This window comes from Staurois parvus, unplaced genomic scaffold, assembly GCF_062004578.1.
Source record: "Staurois parvus isolate SC_StPar_1 unplaced genomic scaffold, SC_StPar_1.0 ptg000114l, whole genome shotgun sequence".
Classification (NCBI taxonomy): Eukaryota; Metazoa; Chordata; class Amphibia; order Anura; family Ranidae; genus Staurois; species Staurois parvus.
In genome coordinates, this window is record NW_028317910.1 from 6640202 (window position 1) to 6664459 (window position 24258).

At 42.6% G+C, this 24258-nt stretch overlaps 1 protein-coding gene across 7 annotated transcripts in view; it reads left to right on the top strand.

Moving 5' to 3' along the window:
- Positions 1–24258, top strand: part of ADIPOR2 (adiponectin receptor 2) — a 104283-nt gene that overhangs the window by 62015 nt on the left and 18010 nt on the right. The gene's annotated exons all lie outside the window — the stretch shown is intronic.

Consider the following 24258-nt stretch of genomic DNA (forward strand, 5'->3'; position numbering starts at 1 on the left):
ATTGCTGACTGGGCAGCCTCACAGCTCCTACTGACCCAGCTGGCAAGATAGCGAGCAGGCTTATTTAATACAGCTACTAAATCTCCTACCTTGGACAGACACCATGTGCACTGCTTGTCTGTGTAGTAATGTTCTGTGGTCGGTTTCATGAACCACAGTCACCACTTCTATAGCCAGATTGGGCAACACAGTCTGCAGGAAATATAGCACTATTTCGAAAGAAATCTCTACATGAACAGTAAATCTGTATCCTTGAAAGGACCATTTTATTTTTTTTTTAACTAACATGCTATACTTACCCGTATTGTGCAATGGTTTCACACATGGTGACCCGGAACCTCCTCTTCTGAGGTCCCCCACCAGTATTGTCTGCTCCTCCTCTTCTCTGTCTGCCTCCATTGCAAGTAACTCGCTATGAGGGCAGACATGCTAGCTTGGTCCTAAGTCGGGCTGTGTGTGTCTATAGACATAGCGTGGCTCAGACCCCGCCCCTCTCCCACCTCACAAGATTTGACTGACAGCAGCAGAAGCCGCTGCTGCCAAGTCTCCTGTGAGAAGGGAGAAGAGCTGTTGCAGACAGGCACAGCACTGGATCAAGATCCGGTAAGTATTTAAAAGAAAAGTTGAGGTGTGTGCGCGTGCGTGCGTGTGTTTCTTTTATTGCAGCTTACCAATTCTTAGATGTGATGGCTGCATTATTTGTTTTTCTTTTTTAGGCTTTCTTTCCTTTATTTTCACCTGGTGATCTTGGCAATAAGTTTGTTTTCAAAAGAACAAGCTCTCCTACAAATGTATCAGTTGGGATATATTTGCTACGGACAGGGGTTCTTGCAATGATCAGCTTGCATTTATGTAAAACCTTTATCCCAAAAGAAGAAAAAAACCTGTTGCCGTAACTGCTTGTGAAACTGCAATGTGAGCTGGATTTTGACTTCAAGTGATACTAAAGGTTCCTGGTGTTTGTTATTCTACAAAAAACAAACAAACAAAAAACATGTTCTACTTACCTGCTGTGTGCAGTGGTTTTGTTCAGAGCAGCCTGGATCCTCCTCTTCTCGGATCTATCGCAGGCTCTTCTGGCTCCTCCTTTCTGTTGGCTTGCTATGGGGGCACCCGCTGCTTTGTGCTCATTCGCACACGGAGCCGTAGCTTGGTCCCGCCCCCTCTCTATCCTCTTTGGCTGACTGGCTATGATTGCTGTTTCAGCAAATGAGGAGCCAGAGACAGCTGAGGCTGTAATGCACATCGCTGGATCTTGATGGGGCTCAGGTAAGTATTGAGGGGGCTGTGGCACTGCTGCACACAGGTTTTCACCTTCATGCATAGAATGCATGAAGGTAAAAAACCTTGAACCTTTAGAACTACTTTCAATTTATTAGCATATCTAAATCTGCTAGTACATCGAGCACTCCCCTCCCCCCAGATTAACAATGCTGCTGTCCAAAGGTGCTACTGTGCTCCTTCATCCAAAGTAGGGGCACTCGAATATGCAGGAGGTGTGTTACTGGCCAGATCACCAGGTGAAAACAGAGGGGAGAAAATATCCTAACAAAAGGAAAACAAATGCAGCCACTACATCTTAAGGATTGGTAAACTGTAATATATTATGGTTTTTGGTTTTGGATGTTATACTGCTTTAAGGCCCCTTGTACACTGCCTTGCTGCATTTTCCCCGCAGAGTGCAGCACAGTGTACCAGCGATTTTTCATGTGGGTTACATGTAGTTTCACATAGACTTCTATTAGACCGGGTGTTTTTGGTGCGGTTTTCTGAAAGCGCACCAAAAGTCCTACATGCTTGGTCTTTGGTGTGCTTTCAGAAAATGCACCAAAAACGTCTGTTCTAATAGAAGTCTATGGGAAAGCATCAGTAACCCGTCCAACAACCGTGTGCTGCTCCCGCACTGTGGGGCAGTGCGAAAGGGGCCTATGTATTTAAACAACTCCCCACTGAGGAACAAGTGCTCAAATCATAATTATATAGTACAATTTTCTCACATTTGTCATGGCAACACTGGAAAGTCCACCAGTGTAACTTACATTTTTTTTTTTGTTAAAGTGGAACAGTTTCAGTTACAATCCCAGCATGCCAGGAATTCTAACTTTCACATTTACTTGTGTTCTCAACCAAACTGTCAAGCCATCAAATGGCTGGTGTTATAACTGATCATATGTGCATTACCATGGTAGTTGCAGATTAAACAGATGACCGCTTCCTTGGCTGAAAAGGATAGGAGGGGTTAGTTCTGCTTTAACTGCTGCTCAGGGGATCTGGGCTTCAACAAAATGGCAGCCTCCAGCAAGAAGAAACTGGAACAATGCTGGAGGCAGTTTACAGCACACACTCATTTTGGTAGCATAATTAACGTAGACTGTATGTTCCATGCTAAAGAACATTATTTTTTATCAATTGTTATACGCAAAGATCCGCTTTAAGAAATAGCCTGAAACTGTCCCTCCACCATTATGATATAAATGTAATTCACTTTTATTAATATAACATTCGTTCCAGTACTTAAAGAAAATGGAAGAAATGGGGAAAGGTGTAGCTAAGACTGAACTATTTAGCACTAAACAGGAGGGGAAGACAACAGGAGAAAACAAAATCACATAGTAAACTAGTTGTAGTACCCCGAAACCTCCACTATGTCAGTATACTACTGAACAATAATAACCTGAGGCAAAAACACCATGGAAAAATACATATAAGTGGAACATAAGACTCCTGTTAAGTGTAAATCAAAAATAAAGTTTTGATCTGTATGCGTGTTCTGTGTCAGTGGCTGTAAATGCTTGCTGACCTGGCTATTAATGCCCACGACATCTGTGACTCCTCAAATATTGAACCCAGATATCGTGAATTATTCAGAGACTAGCCAGTATTCGCGGCACATAGTAAAAAAAAAAAAAAAAATTATTACAGGGATATATATATATAATTATGCCAATGTAGTTACTAAGCCACTCACTCAATTCTATGTCTGCAGCCACATCTGGTAATTCTGGGCAGTGATTGGAACTGTTTGGATTTTCTGCCTCAGGTGGCGGTTTGGCTTATAATTAAAATATTTGTATCCTAAATATCCCATGTAATAACCATGATCTCATTTGTAGGATCCAGCCAGTCTTCATGGCATTGGAAATTATTCAGCATCATCTCTGCTACAGATCTGCTTCTCACAAAGTAATAAAAAGATGCTCCCAGCCAGAAAGTCACAACAGAAGGTTAATGCTGAATGCACTGGAGCTACTAAAATTCCCACAGTTCACTGTTTATCTCCGTTTTTGTAGAATTTATTGTAGCCATATTTAGTAGGACTTTCACAGTGCTTCTGGATGGTTGTGCAGCCTCTAGCCAACATGGAGTAGGCTGCTTGTGGGTCATAGAGGGCCAGGGTTCAGCCACAGAACATAATCTACTGTGGTAACCAAATTCAGGAAATCATTGACAGGACTACAGCCTCTTGTCACGTGTGCAGTCCATCCATAGTGTTTGAGATAAAAGAGCTTGATGCCTCTGGCTTTGCAAGCAAAAAACATATAGAGTACATCTTGGCAGTACATGCAGATTCCCCCATGATTTATCCCTTTAAAAAATGCTGCAAATACAGAAAAATACCATTTGAACTGCCAAACATCCAGTGTGCTTCTAACTTCCTGTAGCGACCTGACATAGCTTTCTCTGCTGCACTGAAAACACAAGCAGCGTTGGATTGCAGGACTCCAGCTATCTCCCACCCCCTCTGTCCCTCTCCCTGCTCAACTCTGCCAATACCCTGCCTGTTCCCCTCTGCCCCTCTCCCTGCTCAGCTCTGCCTATCCCCTGCCTGTTCCCCTCTGCCCCTCTCCCTGCTCAACTCTGCCTATCCCCTCTGCCCCTCTCCCTGCTTAGCTCTGCCTATCCCCTGCCTGTTCCTCTCTGCCCCTCTCCCTGCTTAGCTCTGCCTATCCCCTGCCTGTTCTCCTCTGCCCCTCTCCCTGCTCAGCTCTGCCTATCCCCTGCCTGTTCCCCTCTTCCTGCTCAGCTCTGCCTATCCCCTGCCTGTTCCTCTCTGCCCCTCTCCTTACTTAGCTCTGCCTATCCCCTGCCTGTTCTTCTCTGCCCCTCTCCCTGCTTAGGTCTGCCTATCCCCTGTTTGTTCCTCTCTGCCCCTCTCCCTGCTCAGCTCTGCCAATCCCCTGCCTGTTCCTCTCTGCCCCTCTCCCTGCTCAGCTCTGCCTGTCCCCTACCCCTTTCTGTCCCTCTCTGCATGCATACACTTTTCCCCAGAGAAACAATGCTACTGCCTTGAATCATGAGAACCCACTCACATAATTTGGGCAGTGATAGCGCTCTTGGGATATGTAGTTCTTGGGGAGGGTGCCTACATCAAGAGGAGCTGACCTCACCTGTAGAATTTTACCAGCCTGGTGATATTGTCACAGAGAGTAATAAAAGAGGTTTCTTGCTATAGGAACAAATTAAAGAACAAATGAATGAAAGGACACACTAGAGGGGGATGTCTGAAGTTCTCTTAGATTTTAGTTTTTCAGAATCTTTGTTGTTGCCAGACTTGGCAGGCTTTACACAGTGCTTCTTGGTAGGACTACTTCCTCTTGTCACATGCCCACCCCTCTTTGGTGTTTTATAGGGTGGTGCAGGGAAACGAAATGGCATCATTTTCTCAGGGTCAGATTTACTATAATTTCAGAAAATAATGAGTCATAGGGATTTAGCAAGACAGCGATCTGTATAAAACAGAATAATTTGAATCATTTAGCAGGAAGGCTGCATCAGCAAGGCAAACATCCATGTATGACCTATGCAGTTCATTTGTCCAGCTTGTATACTTGTGCTGTGTTGCCGTATGACCTTGCAGTCCCTCCAGAGTCCAGCCTACATCCAGAAATGGATATTAATGATTACTAGATCGCCTGCCACCTCAAGGACAGATTGCGTTGGTGGCACCATTGGGGTGGCACCTCATCCTCGAGTTGTTTTAACGAGACCTTAACAAAGAGGCGTCTTCGGCTGCGGGGGAATCATTCCGTGGAAGGCCAATTTCTTGCTTTAGAATTGGTTTACCAGGAAAACACAATATTGCTGCAGGCTAATTGGACACCTGGGAAGCTCCGGATAGTGGTGGAATAAATTGCTGCATCAGGTCTTTTTGAGCCCGATGGACTGAGCGTTCCAGATGTAGAACTTGGCTTAGAACTCCAAAGTGGTAGACCTTACATGCCTTATTTAATATGGCAAAATGCAGTAACCCATAGTGACCAATTTGCTATGAACTTTCATTAAGTACTAGTGCTCTGTGCAGCTCACTAGTGTCCCTGACCATTAGAATAGATCAGTGCAGACTTGTTTCACTTGCATCTTAGATGGCATTTGTGTAATGTTAGCTTAAAGTGTACCTACCATCATTTTTTTTAATGTTAAAGTGATTGTAAACTCCTAAAAAAAAAAAAAAAAAAAAAAATCTACTTACCTGCTTTGTGCAGTGGAATTGAACCTCCTCTCCTCGGGTCCCCCGCTGGTGCTTCTGGCTCCTCTTCTCTTCTTGGTGTGCCATCATTGGAAGATGCTTCCTATCATGACACACCTGCGGGATTGATCCCAAGCTGTGCTGCCTGTGTCAATAGACACATATAGCGTGCCTTGGCCCTGCTGCCTGTTCTTTGGGGCTGAGTATTGCAATACTTGTACCTAAACTTTTTTTTTTTTTTTTTTTTTTCTTTTGGTGCAAGGTATGTATTAAGGCATGCACATTAAGTACGTACATACTAAAGTAATAGGTCAGGGTTCACAGATTTCACAACAACCCCCCACCAACTGGAGCTCAAGAATGTGATTAAAGTGATTTTAAACCTCAGAGATGCATTATGAACAAAACCTATCCCTCTAGTGTGTGCTTGTTTCAATCCAGAGCACTAAATGTTTCTGTGTGCTGCCTCGTTCCTTTATCAGCATAAATCACTTGTGATGAATTTTTATGACACCAAGAGAAAAATGGTGACAGCGGAGGGAGCTCCAGCAGATTGACAGCCTCAGCTCTGTTCCTGTAAGCTGTGTGAAGGGGGGGGGGTTTCTTCCCTCCAATCTGCTCTCAGAGCTCTCCTCACTGATGTAACCTCAGCTCTCCACCCCCTGCTTTACAGAGCTGAGAGATGTGTACATTCTGCACTTTGAAAGGATGTAGGAGACAAATGACTGTAGATAAACAGGTACAACTTATGTAGGAGAATTGGTTATCTCTGTGTATCATCTAAGGCCAGTCACTTCATTGGGTCTATGTAAGGGTTCACAACCACTTTAATGATAAGGCTGGAAGGTTTTTTTTGTTTTTTTTTATGAATCTGTTGCTATGTATTGTAACTTGTAATTTATTTATGCAGGCATGTAAAGTTACTGAAAGGTCCTCTTTAAAGCAAACCTGTTCTTCTGGATCTTTAATCCCCCTCCCAGTCAGGATATACTATTCTTTCCTTCATTTTCAGAATCACTCATTCAGCACTAGGAACAATAGAAATTGCCCAATATCTTTCTCACCGAAGTACAAATACAGGTTAGCCCTTCTGGTTCCACTCCAGAGAACTGGGATGAGACCTCTGGCTGCAATTGTTTGCTTTGTTGGCGATTGCATAAATAACGATCCCAGCATCCTGCAACTGGTACAGAATAATTGCACTGCCAGCCACAGTTTTGCCAAAATCTTTAAGGGAATGACCTAATCCATGTCGGATGATTGCTAAACTCTGGATAAAGCGTCAAGTGTTCCGGTTTATTAAATGTGAATTGCTTGCAGATTATAACTGAATGGCACTGCCTGGCACTCCAGTAATGGCCGTGCAGGAATTGCCCTTAGCTGGTTTTTTGATTATAATATTTGCTCTTCGTATTTGCTCGGTATGTAGGCAGCTCTTTCTCAGCCGAGCTCACAATCAGCCGATGTGTGCGCTGGATAATTGGGACAATCATGGAGCCCAGAGGTGCTGTTTAAAAGGTGGCTTTGTATCTGTCATTGGGAACATTTCTTCAGTCATACAGCTATGGGCGGTACTTTGTTTTACACATCATAATTACTCTTTACGTTGTTTTTATTGAGGGTTGTGTTTATGCTCCTGCACCATGTTGTGCTCCACTTTTGGAATCACGACTAGCAGTCATAGAAGGGGGACTTTCCATGGCCATACACATTTGAAGCATTACGTTGTTGGGAGGATGACGCAGCACGAGGTCAGACTTTTACTAAATTCCTCTAGAGTGGTCTGAAAGGCTTTTCTTAGTCATCTGTAGAGAGAATTCTTTCCTTGTGGCTGTCAGGGATTGTGTAACCTTTGTACATACTAACCTCTCTGTACACATGGTATGATCAGTGCACAGCCTTGTATGGGGCCGGAAGCCTGAACTTCTACCTAGTTTTATGTATTCTGGGTATACAGCAGGCTGTGTCTCAGGACTCTGAACTCTCCCTGGTGTTTATATATAGATAATTATACTGTACATAACATCACAGACCAATCAAATTGTATTTATAAGGGCAAGCCACGGCCATCCCAATTGTCGAAAATGTAAAATGTGTTCAGGGTTCAGTAAACGAGGTCTCTATACAAAGACTGCAACTTCTCTTACATGTTTGTGTAGCTTATCTCTGGGGGGGCTCAGGTTTACTTGCAGAATCCATAAACATACTGGATGGTTGATTGGCTCCCCCCTTTCCCCAATAGGGCTGGTGCATGTGTGGCATTTGACTGTGGAAGGGGCATCGGATTTAAGCTCCTGACTTGAGATGGATGTGAATGATCTGAGCCAAAAGCAGACCCACCTGAATTAAGATGTGGTTATTGTTGTAGAAGTTAAAGAATTGGGAGTTTTTAGAGATTTATACTTTAATACAAGGATTTTTATTGCTCAAAAGTACCAATAACAAATAGTGCAGGACAAAGCGATAGGTTCACTTTAGTGCCTCTTCTCTAAAACATTCTTACCTGTCCTTGCTCACCACCACTTCATTGAGCCATAAGGGGAGAAGAAAATACCCAGGTAATAAGATTACAAGGTAAAATAAACAGCAAAAAAAAGTTTAAAAAAAGTCTACATTGGCTGCATTAATGTTCTTTATTTGTTCCCCCCTTTTTATTTCACCCTGGGAATTCTCTCATTAAAGTGTTACTAGTGCAATTATTTTCGTAAATATAAACTGCTAAATACCTTTTTTCTCATCAGCAGTTAGAGCAGTCTTGAGACTTATCGGTGTACGGCTGAGCACTGGTTAATCTTGTAGGAGGAGTTTTCATTCTCCTCTGACTGTCCTATGAGACTGCATGATACTCTGTCCTGACAGGGCTGATTGTCCATGGGCTGATCACATGCACCCTCTCATATAAAAACCTCTCTAGCATTAAACACCAAACAGAGCATGTGCAGACTTGCCACTGCTGCTCTGTACTATAGCAGATGGATTGGGGACAGTAAAAGAAGGGGAGGATCAAACAGGCTTTATTTGTGTGTGTGTGTGTGTGTGTGTGTGTGTGTGTTAAGGCATGCTTGTTTATATATACACACACACAGACTGATTTTACGGTTATGGGTTTAGTAACCCTTTAACTCCCTTTATGTCCTAGGATGACAGCCTTACTGGTCAGTGTTATCACCCTAGCACAGAGAGAGTGGTAGGACTACATAACACCTCACTCTTTTTTTTTTCCTTCACTTGCAGCCAATGTCCCCTCTGTCACAATACAAAAACACAACAGGGGAAATTCCTGCATCAACATCGGGTTGAGAGAAAAAAAAGTGCGTTTTTATAATCTGCTTTTACACCTAGAGAGTGACTCCACTTTAGTTGTGAAAAAAGTATTCTCCCACTGGGTGATCTATGTATATTGCAGTGGTTTTAACCACTTGCCTACAGGGCACTTTTACTCCCTTCCTGCCCAGGCCAATTTTCAGCTTTCAGCACTGTCGCACTTTGACAATTTGTATTATTTTTTTCACACAAATAGAGCTTTCTTTTGGTGATATTTAATCGCCACTGGGGTTTTTATTTTTTGCACTATATATGAAAAAAGCAAAAAATGTGGAGAAATAAAAAAAAGTTGTCTTTCTATTATAAAATTTTGCAGACAGGTAATTCTTCTCCTTCATTGATGTGCATTGATGAGGAAGCACTGATATGCAGCACTGATGGGTGGCACTGACCGATAGCACTGACAGGCGGCACTGGGCACTGATGGATGACACTGCTGGGCAGCATTGCTTGGCACTGCTGGGCAGCACTGATAAGCAGGGCACTGATATAATCAGTGCCCTGATTGTTAGTGCAGATCTCCTCTGTCACATTTGCTGGTTATCGGCAGAACTTTCCTCACGCTGTGACAGCGTGAGTAAAGTTCAGCTGCTAACCGGCAACTGTATTTACATTGTGATCTGCTGTGTCATTGAACACAGCTGGGGAGAATGTCACCAGCACACCGAGGATCACCAATATGGGTCCAAAAGTTTTAATGAACGATCACATAGTTACAGCAAGGCAACGTTTCATTACATGCCTGATGAAGGGGTCCTGCGAGACTCCGTTACAGCAAGGCAATGTTTCGATGTGATCGTTTATTAAAACTTTTGGCCCCATATTGGTGATCTTCGGTGTGCTGGTGACATTCTCCCTTGCAGATTCTGTTTGGTTCCAGCCAACGGTCGCTGCAGCACCCACTTATACACGCAGCCATTTTTAACGCAGGAACGTGTGCATTTGGATTGTACACTTGCATATTGGACACAGCTGATCACGTGGTAAAAGACCGATGTGATTGGCCTTTTACCTCATCACGTGATCAGCTGTGTCTATAGGACACAGCGATCACCAACAGCGCCAGGTGCGTGCCACTGGGGACGCGGTCTGGTTGGACGTCCATGTACGCCCTCCTAGAACTGGAGAACTGAACAACTGCACTGTAGTTGTCTTTTGGCTATAGCTTGGTTAGGAAGCGGTTAAACTTTTGTTGCAGATTCCTACCTTTTTTGTTATTCTGAAGGAATAGCTGTTTGCCTGCATCCATGAGCAAAGTGAATCTGTATGGCAGTGATTTTATAATGATCAATCAGCTGCTGCACCTGCAGGGCTCTAATGAGGAAACTTTCAGGGTCTGCATCACTTTTAGACATTATTTTTGATGAAATATTCCAAAAAGGAAAAGTTTTTTTTGCAGGGTATGCCCAAAATCTGACGAGTATCTATTGCAAATTTCTGGGAAAATCAGTGAGCCAATCTCATAAGCCAGAAATGACATTTCTGGGTGGCATTCTGTACACCATCTCTGTACAGAACGCTTCCAGGTTGCCATACTATAGTGTATTTTACAGAGAATTAAAGTGCTGCAGATTGACAAGTAAAGATGATTATGGGCAGCATGGTGGCTTAGTGGTTAGCATGTCTGCCTTGCAGTAAATGGGTCATGGGTTCGATTCCCGACCATGGTATTTGCATGTTCTCCCTGTGCTTGCGTAGGTTTCCTCCGGGTACTCCGGTTTCCTTCCACACTCCAAAGACATGCTGGTTAGGTTAATTGGATCCTGTCTAAATTGGCCCTAGTATGTGTGTGTATGAATGTAAGTTAGGGACCTTAGATTGTACGCCCCTTGAGGGTTAGGGACTGATGTGAATGTACAATATATATGTAAAGTGCTGCGTAAATTGACAGCACTATAGAAGTACCTGAAATAAATAAAATAAATATCATTCAATTACAATATCACTGGTGTGGCAATTGTATATGCCATGTTGTTGTGTGTGTTTTTTTTTTTTTTTTTTTGTGCTATTTTTGTCCCCACAAAAGTGGAGTTACTCTTTAAGGTCTGTGTACTGTAATCTTATAGAGCTACAAAGTACAGCCTAATCCGCTATCATTGTCTTTGTGTACTGCTTTATTTATTCCAGGAGTGAGCTCCCTAGCCTGCAATGTATTTGGTTTCATGGCAGCTGTTTAACAGTCTGCAAAAAACCATTAAATGGAAGCTACAAAAACATGCTTATCTCTTATGTATTTCCTTCAGGAATAAATAGGATTTTGGAGTGTTTCAGGTCCATGTTGGAGAACATTTTCTTGATCCAGTCCTTTACAGTGTGCTTCATGATGCTCCATGTCTGAACCCAGGAAACAAACGGAACCAACAGGTCTGGTGCCTGCCACACTTGCGCTCCCTATCAATAGACCGGCACACATAGTTGCACAATACAATACTTTGTAAAGCTGCCTATACATAGTTGTTTTATTTTAAATTTTTTTGGTTCAACCAGCGAGTTGAAGGAAAGAAAAAGGACCTTGTTCCTCAATCCAAAAATTCAAAGGTGGATGGGGGGAATTCTCCACCTGAGCTATTGTATTCTGACATCAGGGAGATTTCCCTGCCATTAGAATATGGCTATAGCTGTCATCTATCCCCTTCACCGCTGATCAAGCTGCAAAAATCAGACAGGGCAGTTGTAAAAAAGGGGATTGGTAGATCGATTTCTGTACAGCCACCTTGCCCATACATTGATCAAAATTCATCTGGTCCCTGCTGAATCAGCCAAATTCCAATCCATGTATGGCCAGCTTTAAGCGGAGTTCCACTCACCCTGTCAAAAAATAAGTCGGCAGCTACAAAAACTGTAGCTGCTGACTTTTAATAAACAGCCACTTACCTGTCCCTCGGTCCCATGGTGTGTCCCCTGAAGCCCGTTTCACCGGCTGTGCTGTATTCAGGAGGCCGGCATCTTCAGTGTGGGCACCCGGCTGTGACTGCTTGCAGCTTCACAGCCGGGTACCCACTGCACATGCACAAGTAGGGCTGCTCTTCATGAATGGTCCTGTAGTCTTCTGGGACCTGTCACGTGTCCCAAAAGACTACAGGGAGGGAGGTGATCGGATCGAAAGTGGGAGCGGGTACCTGTCACATTTGGGTACCTGCTCCCCCTGCCCCCCAAATGTGCCAATCCTTAATGGGGAGCAGGGAGCAGTCCTTAAAAAGGAACTTCCCTTTTTTTTTTTTTTTTTTTTTTTTTTTTTTATGTTTACAAAGGGTAGACTGTAGAACAACAGTACAGTTTCAAGTAATGTGTACATTAATAACAAGGCACATTTGAAAAGTACATTTCAGAAGAGTACATATACGTAAAAAAGATAGATAGGGAGGAAAAAGAGCGAGAAAAGATTTTAAGTACATGAGGAATGTAAACAATAAAGTGGGTTGAAAGATACATCTGTCAATAGCATATGCCAAATAACCTTCAAACGGAATGCTTTTCAGTCATGTAATGAATGTCTATGAACCCTCCATGATTCCCATTTTTTTTATCAAACAAGTGCATCTTGTCTAGCAAAGTATAATGAATACGCTCCATGAGCATCACAGCGTCAACTCTATGTAAAACAGAGGCCAAGGGTACCGTGGTGGATTTCCAATGTAGGGCAATAGCCCATAACGTGGCAATACAAATGGTATGTATCAATCTCATAACAGCATCAGAGGCCCCCGGGATATGAGCTCCCAGTAAACAGGACTGTATAGTCAGATGTCCCGGGGCACCTACCAAGGAAGCGGCTACCTCCGATATCCTACGCCAAACCAAGGATATAGTTGGGCAAGCCCAAAACATGTGAACCAATGTAACTGTGAGGTACCCGGAAACATAAAGGGGATGTTTGTGGGTACAGTACATGTAGTCTTGATGGGGTATGATACCATCTGGTTAATACCTTGAGGGCAGTCTAATGGACAGAAAGGGATCTCGAACTCTTACATATGTTATCCACCATGGAATCCCACCCCTCATCTGAGAAAGTGATACCACTATCCTCCTCCCATCTTTGTCTATATAAAGGCGGTGTGGGAGAGAAACTGATCAAAAATTGATGATAAAGATCTGAGATAAGACCCCTACCCCTGGGAGAGTCACGGTTAATACGTTCAAAGAATGAGATTGGAGAGGAGTGTATGAGGCCAAAATGTGACTGAAAAAATGTCTAATCTGCCGATAACGATGGTACTCGCGAAGTGGAACCACAAAAAGTACTCGCAGCATAGCAAAAGTAATATAAGATCCTCCTCTTTGAAAATCAGATAATCTAATAAGAGATCTACCACTAACAAAACGTTTGAGGGGAAGAAAATGCCGTCATAATGTTTGGATCACCAAAAAGAAACAGAAGAGACCAGATTTAAATTATGTGTATATTTGGACCAAAGTGTCAATGAATGGGTAACTACAGAGTTGGGAACTTCCTTTTGTGGGTGGAGCTCCACTTTAAGATCATTAGTCAGCCAGATAGTGCGCCACTTGGCAAGCTGTTTTTGGAGATACCTCGAAGCCCTAGGAATATTGTGGCAGCAGAAGAATATATGTACATGTATGTTTTGATTTCATAGCCTCACCCTTATACAGGGAGGTGGTGCTGCCTTTCCTGTTTTTTTTTATTGTTTTGTTTTGGACAAGTGAGGGCTTGCTTTGCAAATATGGGTGTCTCATGATTGTCAGTTGGTGATACTTGTTGTTAACAAGCTTTAGTATGTCTCTCCTTAAGTTTTAATTGGTGACAGATTAAAAAGGCTAATGTCGTTTTCACCTTGTTGCTGACAGAGGACCTGTAGCGCAGGGACTGACGTGCTAATGTAGAATGTGAGATAAATGTCCAAACCAGCTCACCCTCCCTATTCTCTCACTGGAGATAAATCTAGTGCATGTATGTCCTTCTCCAGGTTGTCACGTTTGAAACCACATGTTGATCAACACACCCGGAAATTATTATTATTATAGCAGCTCTTTACAAAATGAAGGTAGACATTGCAGTTACAATACAATTTGGTACAAGAGGAAACGGAGGGCCCAGCTCGTTAGAGCGTATGATCAGTCGAAGACGTACTCCTTTTTGGATGATGTGTTTCAACGCTCATAAAATTCTTTGTGATCCAATGGAGTCAATTTTCTAAAGGTTACCATATGCGGTAGCCAGGGGCGGACTGACCATTTGGAAACTCGGGCACTGCCCGAGGGCCCTGGGTCAGTAGGGGGCCCCATGAGATGTCCCTGGTACTTTTTTCATAGGCTTTTTTGCGATTGGGCAAGGACACAGGGGCCCCATGATCCCCTATTACCCGGAGGCCCAATGAGCTGTCAGTCCGCCTCTGGCGGTAACACAGTCACGTGACTTATTTTGCATAAAGTATCGCATGAGATAATAGTCAATTCATCAAAGTAAAATATCGAATGGGAGGTAAATACCGCACATTTGTTAAAATAGTGAGATGAATCATTATTCCTCGCTCACACCGGACGTTTTTACAGCTTTTTTTGGTTTTTGACGGGTTTTTTTCTACAGCCAATAAACTCCCCAGCATGTTATCCTATGTGTTAATGCGCACACAGACTGTAATCAGCGTTTTTTTGGCTGGGAAAAAAAAACAGAACTAGTGGGTTTCTAGAGGTGTTTTTTACAGCTTAAAAAAAAATGCTTTAATGCTGAAAAACAAGGTAAAACTCGGTAAATTGCGGCAAACCAGCGTTTTTGGACCTTTTTTTTGTGAGGGGGGGGGTAAAAAAAAGCTGCAAATGCAACACAAACATGAAAAAAAATGCTGAAAAACTCACATAAATTTTTAAATATAGTGTATGGCCAGCCTTAGTCAATTCATTAAAAAACACACATTCATTATGTATCACGTGGTGTTTACTGGAGGTATTTTAGAAATGTACAAATTAACAATTAGAGGAACTCTGCGCTGGCCAGAAAGTGAAAAGTATACAATGTATCAATATGAAAATGTTCTCCTCTGAGCTCAGGTATGAAAATAAATTGTAACATTTCATCAGAGGGAGATACTTTTGGGAATGAAAGCACACTACAATGTTTTCATAGTTTCACAGCATTGCTGTGTGCATTCTGGTGCAATGTTAGCCTGCAAAAAAAAAAAAAAAAAATTGTAAAACACCACCAAAAATAATGCAAAATTTAAGTGCTAAATGTTGCAAAACATAAATATTTAACACATTTGGTAAAACACGCATTTTTTAGTAAATCGACTGCTTTTGAAATATACTGCTATACTCAAAAATTCATGCGGTATTTATCTCTTAGTGAATTGACCCCATTGTGTGTGTGTGTGTGTGTGTGTGTGTGTGTGTGTGTTTTTTTTTACTTGATTCATAGTCCACACCACACTTGCTTAGGGAAGAATGATGAGAACCCTTCGCCTGAAGCCACCTGGGATAGTCACGTCACATCTCAGAAGGCAACAGGTTCCACGTAGCGCAGGAGCACATTGGGTTCTGACTGAAAGAACTAAGAACAGACAGCCGGTCCCTGATGACTAAGAAAGATGGCACGGGACATTGTGTGCATGGGTATATTTTGAGAATAACCAAACGAAAAATGTTAGATGGGATTGGGGGAATGGCGCTCTTCTTTAAAGTGGAATGTAATTGTATCTGTGCGCCACAAATTGAAAACGCTATTTTATTTATTTTTAATATTCAAAACCAACTCTCCCATCTTCATTCCCTTTTTTTTTTTTTTTTTTTTGTTAAATCACTTTGAAAAACACCTCTCTAGCATTTCTGGATGTGGCCATCTTGAGTAAGGGCAGATGATTCCTGTAGCATTTACTTCTTGGAATCCCTCTGCTCTTAATTCAAGAATGCAGACAGAAAAAACCCTTCTTCCTTCCTCCAGATAAAAAAAAACAAAACAAAAAAACCCCCTAGAATACTTTTGGGATGTATGACCTGCTTTTGGCTTAAGCTAGGGAGCGACTAAAGAAATGTGTAAAAAGAAAAAAAAAATTAACCGTAAATAGACACAAAGGTATATTTACTTGCATGATCAGCCTAAGGATTGAAAATGGGTAATGTTGATTGAGAGAGTTTGATTCTGCTTTGAATTGGTTGTAAAGGCTGCATTCTGTGCATGAAGGTAAAGACCCTTCTGTGTGCTGCTTCCCCCACAGCCTTCCTAATACTCCCCTGAGTTCCCTCTCAATCCAGTGATGTGCACGGGAGCCTCGGCTTTCCCAGGTCTCTCTCTCCTCATTGTCAGTCACATCCATTAAGCCAATGAGGAGGGAGCAGGGGCCCAAGTCATAGCTCTGTCTCCTAAAAATGCATAGAGCAGGTCTCGGGATCCAGCACGCAGCAGTGCCTCCTGAGCAAGTTGCTTGCTATTGGGGGCACTGATCAAGGGGGAGTAGCCAGGAGCTCCGGCAGGGGACGTGAGAAGAAGAGGAGCTGGGCTGCTCTGTGCAAAACTATTCTACAGAACGAGCAAGTATGGCATGTTGGTTAAAAAGAAACCAAACCTTTAGGACTCCTGCACACAGGACGTATATTTAGGTTCAATTCACGCCTGTACAAAGTCGTTCAACTGTGGAGTGCAACTTTAATGTAACTTTGGATGGGTGCAACTTGGATACAACTTTGGTTTTCGTTAAAGATAATGAACAACTGTTGCATGTATAACATCCCTTTGCAAATTTCATATGACTTTTGAAGATTTACATTGCTGTCTATGGCACTCAAGCTGCATGAAAGTCATACCGCAGCGGTGTATGAACTTTTTGAAGTCGCTACAACTTTAAGTTGTACATATTTGAATGGTTGTCATTGAAAAACGTGGGGTATGACTTGTTATACGACTTTGGACACTAAAGTAGCATCACAGGTTGCACAAGTGGCAGTAGAGCCTTAACTCTGCTAGAAGCCAGCAGCATTTTTGTCTAACGCTTTTACCAGCTTTTAGGAGCATTTACAGGGGTCAAGCTCTTGGGTGTTAATTCAGTTCATTGGCCAGAATAAATAATGCTCAAGCACTAAACACGTCTAGTGTTTAGACACGTTTTAGTAGCTTAACATTTTTCTGCCCAAACTCTGCTGCTTCTGGATGCGTTGGTCCTGGGTTTTTTTTTCCTGCTCTAAAAGCTTCTAAATGTCTGTGTGCATGGGCAAATAGGATGACATGGAAGGGCATTTGGAAGCAGTACAAAAAACGCTTGAAGTCCCTAAGGCTAGGTTCACACCTATGCAGTTTGCATTTTAGCCATTTCTGCATTACGTTTTTGACGCAGTTTTGTTTTTCTTGTTGCTAGGCAGATTAAAAACGCAGCAAAAACGCACTCATGCTTTTCTGCAGCATTTCCAGAACCAAAAATACAACTTTTTGCGTTCAAAAAAGTCCCTGACCCTTTCCAGAAAACGCACCTGGTGAAAACACAGAGATGTGAATGTGTCCTATAGGAAATCATGTTAAATGGACTGTACTGCATTTCTGCAAAACACAAAATGCTTCGGAAAACGCTTAGGTGTGAACCTAGGGTAAAAGTGGCTGCAAAAATGCCCTGTGTGCATGATGCCTTAGAATCACACATTGCCTGTTTGGTAAAAATCCTCTTGTCCTTTTCAACCCACTTCCTATTAAACATACTAAACATGGAGGTCTCATGCACACAGGGCATTTTTGCAGCCACTTTTAGGGTCGTGAGGCGGTTGTTTTTGTTTTTTTTTTTTTTTTTTTTTTTTTTTCTTTTTTCTCCTTCCGAATGGCCTTCCATGGTATCCTATGTGTCCATACACACAAACTTTTAGAAGCTTTTTAGTAGCAGTAGCGTTTACACATGTCAAGCATTTTTCTGCCAAAACGCTGCTACTCCTGGATGCACTGGCCCTGGGGGTAAACGCTCCTAAATGTTTGTTAACTCTAGGTGCGTTTAGCGCTTGAGCGTTAATTTTATTCTGGCCACCGAAATGAAGCTTGACACTTGTAAACGTGCCTAAATGCTTGTAAAAGCGTTAGACACTTTGGCAAGTGTCAGTCATTTTTTTATTTTTTTTTTTGCCAAATTGCTGCTGCCAAGAGTCCTGTGTGCATGAGGCCAGAAACTAATGTTCAAACAGATGACCACATGGGGGGGGACCATGTATTCCTAATTAACCCTTTAAAAACTCTACAGAATTTGCTTGTTATAACCGCATGAGAAGCACATGTAGAATGTAAAGAATCGGGACAATCTAGTATTTGACAAGAACCTGGAAACTGCAGTGGAAAAGGCACGATCAGGATTCTTGGACTTCCCAAAAGTAGTGCAGACAATTGTGCAACGCTCATCAGCAATATAATGTGTGAACATGGATGGTGTTCTTCTCTTGTTTCAAGATATTACTCATTAGAAGACAGAAGTGCTGAAGGCTGCAGGTCATTTAATAAGACTGATATTGCTAACTTATTGCAAAAGGTATCTCTGGAGTAAATTTAGAGGTGGGGAAAATGACATTATGAAAAACGAGAGGAGCAACTGCTTCTTTAATAAACATACTGGGTTTGATTTACTAAAACTGGAGTGTGCAAAATCTGGTGCAGCATGGAAACCAATCAGCTGCCAGTTTTTTTTTTTTTTTTTTGTCAAAGCTTAATTGAACAAGCTGAAGTTAGCAGCTGATTGGCTACCATGCACAGCTGCACCAGATTTTGCACTCTCCAGTATTACACAGTGGCTAAATGGTTAGCACTTCTGCCTGGCAGTACTATGGTTGTTGGTTCGAATCCCAGCCACGGCACCACCTGCCTGGAATTTGCATGTTCTCCCTGTGACTGTGTGGGTTTCCTTCGGGTACTCCAGTTTCCTCCCACACTCCAAAGACATGCTGGTAGGTTAATTGGCTCCTGTCTAAATTGGCCCTAGTATGTGTATGTATGAATGTGAGTTAGGGACCTTAGATTGTACAACCCTTGAGGGTTAGGGACTGATGTGAATGTACAATATGTGTATGTAAAGCGCTGTGTAAATTGACAGCGCTATATAAGTACCTGAAATAATAATAGTAAATCAATCCCACTGTATCAGTAGCTGATTCTTTGTCCCTTTTTGTTTTTGGATGTACTTATTTGGCCAAATTCAGCTACATTTCTGAGTCCATAAGAAAAAATTCTATGGCTGAAACCAATATCTTAGACCTAACAAGATCTGCATCACGCATTTCTGTGTGTGTGTGTGTGTGTAAAACATACCAAAATAATATGAGAATTTAAAACCCAACTCTGGAAAATACTAAAAACTACCCTTGAAATTGGACCATACTCCTCGCTCTGGCAGGCTTCCTCTATCTGCCATTCCGCTGAAGCCTCTTCCATAAGTACAATGCAGACCTACTGGCACTAATAACCTTACATTGTTCGGTTTGGGACCACTCACAAACTGGAGCATTGCACGATGTCGGACTGAGGAGTAAGGCAAGTAATACCTTTTTTATTCCTCATCCTCCCAAATACAAAGGTAGTTTTTTGTAATTTCTCTAGATGAGCTTCAAGCTAGTATTATAGACAAAAACATCCATTTAAATATAGCTTGTAAAAAATAGCGACATTATCACTGAGCTGCTCTTTTTAGAGAGCAGAGCTGTGGGAGGGGCCCAGCAAGCCCACCCATTACAGGCTGCCTGCAGAAAACTACAGGAAGGGGCGGAGACAAGACCAGTCACCCTGCATAAGGAGAGACTGTAGCAGTGATTGGTCTTTATTACAAGAAGCCCCTGTACAGAGGTAAAGTTTCACAATGCATTACCACACAGAAGAAGAAATGCCTAGATTCAAGTAAGAATACACATTTTTTTTTCTTTTTATGTATTTACAATATTTGCTTATCCTGAAGGAAGGCGTGCGGTTATCTGTAATTTGTTGTGAAGACAAACACCGACCGCAGCTCCTGCTGTGCCTCCGTAGAACATAACTGAACACTTCTAGCTGAAATCATTGAATTTTTATTACAGAGTTATTGCTTTGTCTAATGTTTCCCATTTAAATATTGAGAGGAAAAACAATGAATGTAATTGCAGCAGCATTTATGGTCCCAGATTGTTTTCCAGTTACATTTAGCTTTTGGTGGTAAGTTAAGGTAATGTACAGCTCAGAGGCTTCAAGTAAATTGATATGTGGTGGTGCAGATCCATTTTCCCTCCTTCAGGGGTTCCTGTGGAGGGGGGACAGCGCACCTAACACCATCCTGAAACATTTAACACTTTGCTGAGTGTGTTAGTCACAATGCCTGTCACCTGTCACCTTTCAGAGGAGAGCTGGGATTATGCCAGTGATATAGGATCCGCTATCTGATACCGACAAATCTGTTGCGCGGCCAAGGCGGCGCCTTGTAACCGATACGAGCTCAAGTGCTGCAAGCCATACGCTCAGTGTCTCTGGCTGTCCTCCAGTTATTTACCTGCAAAGTAACACCGCTGTGGTCCGTTACTATGTGAAATGATCACATAACATAAGTTCATTATCATTTTAGGAACTCCAGCCTTTTGTGTGAAAGGAAACTTTATATGGGGGGGGTCGCCAAACTTTCTAAACAAAAGGCCAGTCTACTGTCCTTCAGTCTTTAGGGGGGCCGGACTATGGCCAATGGGAATGCAAAATGTCCCAGCAGCAGTGGGAGTAAACAATCCCTATCGCTGTGTGATAGTGGGAGGAATTGTGCCTCATCATTGGTGTCATTGGGAGGTATTGTGCCCCTTCATTGGTGTCATTGGGCCCCATTGTTGGTGTCGGGGGGGGCGAACTATGCCCCATCATTTATTTCATTGGTAGGAATTTGTCTGTCATTGGTGTCATTAAGAGAAATTATGCCTTTCATTGGTGTCAGTGAATTAGTGTCCCAAGGGCCAGATAAAAGCAAGCAAAGGGCTGCAGTTTGGAGACCACTGCTTTATATAGTGTCCCCTTGCTTGGAGTTTTTACACATGGGCTGCATTCTGCCAGGACTTTCAGCAATTGCCCACAAAGGGGGGGGGGGGGGTGGCTTGGTAGTAAATGGCCTTGCAATGCAGTACTTTATTCACGCTTCCAAATGGGGCCATTTGTGATTTTGTGATTAGCTGCAGGAGACCCCGCAGGTCTGCATATGATCAGCTGTGGCCCAATCATCTGCAAGTAATCGCTGCTTGAGTGATTACATGTGATTGGCTGAAAATGGCTGCAGGAGATGTCAGAATCCCATTGCATTCATTGGGGCTGCTTGTGCACAGCTAATCGCAGGCATCCCCCGCTCATTTGCAAATATGTAGGGTTAGTTAGAAAAGAGGTCAATGGTTTGGACAAAGGCCGAAGGAGGGCCAGGGAGGGTGGTGGTGGGGATGTAAGATAACCTCAGGAGGACAAAACTGATAGAGTTTTTTTTTTTTTCCCAAGTTTACATATGAATGGTTAAAAAAATTGCAATAATATAAAGCTAAGGCATTGGAGGGGTTAATAAAACCTAAATTAACAAACAGCAGGACATTGACAACTTTGTCATATTGGCAACTCAGCACTGCAGATTACAGTGAGACATCCACCACTCACAGTGGAACCCCTTTTTGATGAAGTGCAGAGACAGTGGTCAGACATAGGAGCTGCATTCTGGTAAAGTGCAGGGACGGTAGTCACATGGCCAGCAGAGCCCCGGTGATTACACTGTCGGAGATGACCCCCAATGTAAATAGTCAACAGGGCTGTATTTTGGCAGATCAGTCTTGCAGAGGCAGGGAAGGCTCCTGTCCAAGCTGCGTCCCTTCAATCCACAGTCCTTTGTACGGGTGCCTCTCCTGTCGCTGGGTCCACCCTCAGTTGATTGCAGAATGCACTACATTTGGTGCAGTGGTGGTGGGGGGGGGGAGATGTTGAGTGAATGTTTGTTTAAGCATTTGTTCTTGCTGAACTATTTGGCACTCTCTGGTCTGGTATTCAGGAAATTCTCTGCAGGCTTTAGAAATATATATCATTTGATAGAGAACAGCCCCTATATTTGTATTTATTTCAGCCATTTATATATGGCTTGCAATTGATGCAGAGCTTTACACATTGTACATTCATATCGGTCCTCCCTATCCCCAAAGAGCTAGCAATCTAATGTACCTGCCTCACATGCATACATACACACATACTAGGACCAATTTAGAACCAATTTTTAAATACAGAGCTATGAAAATTGTAGCAGCAATTTCATTTTCACAAGAATGTTTAAAAGCTGCCATTTAACACCTTTGGAACTCAGATCCAGTGAGTGAGCTGGTTTCATGGACTGCTAATATCTAGCATTTAGAAATCCAATGGTTGATGGCCATCCTGCATGAATTCTAAGATCCTAAGATAATGGTCTGCATAGTGGCATGACACCAAGAAATAAATTGTGTTCTGTGTTATAGGATGACATCTTGCAGAGGATAAAGGTGGACAGGTATTCATAAAGGAGCATTTTTGCACACCCTAATGTCTATGGCAGCCCCCACCAGCCCTGCTGTGTTTATTGACCCGCTTGATGGTGTTTTCTGCACAGACATCCAGCCAGGGCCAAATACAGCTTCCCATCACATTACGTTCCACTTATAGGGACTCTCGTCCTGATGTAAAGCACTTTATTTCTTGCAAGCAATCAATATGGTTGTCTTGTGGGTTTATAGAAGTTTATAGATCCGGGCTGTTTGAGATATAGTGAATGCAATCTTCACGTATAACCAAATACAGGGATGCTTTCTGAGCATATAGAAACATACCGCCTTCTACAGTTGTGGAGCTTCATGTTGTGTAAATAGCTGTGTATCTTCCAAAGCTTTCTTCTGCTGTTTATGAAATTTTAGTGTGTGGAATTTGTATTGTTCAAATGAAAATTTTCTTTTTGCATTTTTTGAGCTGGCTGTGCCATACTTATCCATACAGAATAGATAAAAGTTTTTTCATAGTCTAGCACAGTAAGGACTCATTCACTGGCACCCGGACACCATGCTGACTGAAGTGCATTGCAGTGTGGTGGGTTGCCAGAAATGGTGCATGCACTTCAATGTGTTGCCATATGCAATGCTGCAACTGATGTCTGTTGCCAGGGTGCAATGTGGTGCCATTCATAATGAATTACAACAACGCATGTAATCTGTGTTACTGTGCTTCACCCATGTGTAAAGGGGCCCTTATAGGGCAATCTGTCATTGTGCTGTACTACAAAGCAAAGCATGTAATGTACCAAGCTATGCATAGAAAAAAAAAATGTAAGTGTATTTAAATACTAACTGAATAACATTTTAGTTTGCTTTGTGGACTGCGCACCATACAGAAATGCTGTAGCTTTCACTGTTTTTCTTAGTGCTGTTGATATCCTGTCACCTCTTTTTTCAGCCACTTTCTGTCTACAAATATTCCAGTGTTGGCTGTGTGACATTTCTCAAGGCGGGTTTCCTGATAGTGAAAACAGTGGACTGTTCCTTTTTTGTACATTTGTGTAACGTGTTAAAAGGTATACTTGTAGTCTGTTAGTAGCCTGTGTGACAAGGTGACAGCACAGTTGGGAGACAGGAGATTTCCTTGTCATTTCCTGTCTCCCAACTGTGCTGTCACCTTGTCACACAGGTGACAGCACAGTTAGGAGACAGTAGCCTGTGTGACAAGGTGACAGCACAGTTGGAAGACAGGAAATGACAGGTGACAGCACAGTTAGGAGACAGTAGCCTGTCATTTCCTGTCTCCCAACTGTGCTGTCACCTTGTCATCCTATAACAGGAAGTGCCTGATAAAGGGCTCTCATGGTAGGATGACCAGTAATTAGTTAAACTACTTGAAATAACTTTACCAATTGGAGATTGGGAGGATCGGGTGTATGCAGTCAGGGTGATTGAACACTTTATATATCCCTGACTCCACTTTTTGCTTTCTTCATTAAGTTGGTTCTTTGGGGTTGCTCTGCAATGCCATATCTTTCTCTGGTGTAGATCAGCTCCTATTAGAATTCAGCCTGATCTGTACCTATCTGACATTTCTGAAGTGATTCTTGGAAATGCATGGACAATTCCCTGCAGATCAGGGCTGATTGGGATGGCAGATGTGAGCCCTTCAGTTTTGAATATCATCTGGTAATCATAAGCTGTCAGTCACATTACAGCCTGTACCCTAGCAGGCTGGGACACCTGTATGGAGTAGTGGACTGCACATCCTCTAAGCAGCATCAATGTGATGCAAGGCTTTGCCAAGCTAACAATATTACAGTCTGATTAGGTTGGCTGCTACAAAAGATCACTATGTGTGGGTTACTTGAGATCCTGAAAGCTTGAACAAGACTGTATAGGCAGCATTTGAATGGATTGCAGAATATTTTATTAGAGCAGATTGTAGCATGGGTGGTAGGACTGTTCAGTTCGGTCTCTAGCATTTGCCTGGATTGTTTTACATACAGCCAGAGCCCACACTGCTCCCTATTTTGTATGAAGAGCTTTATTGCAACAACTGACACCCC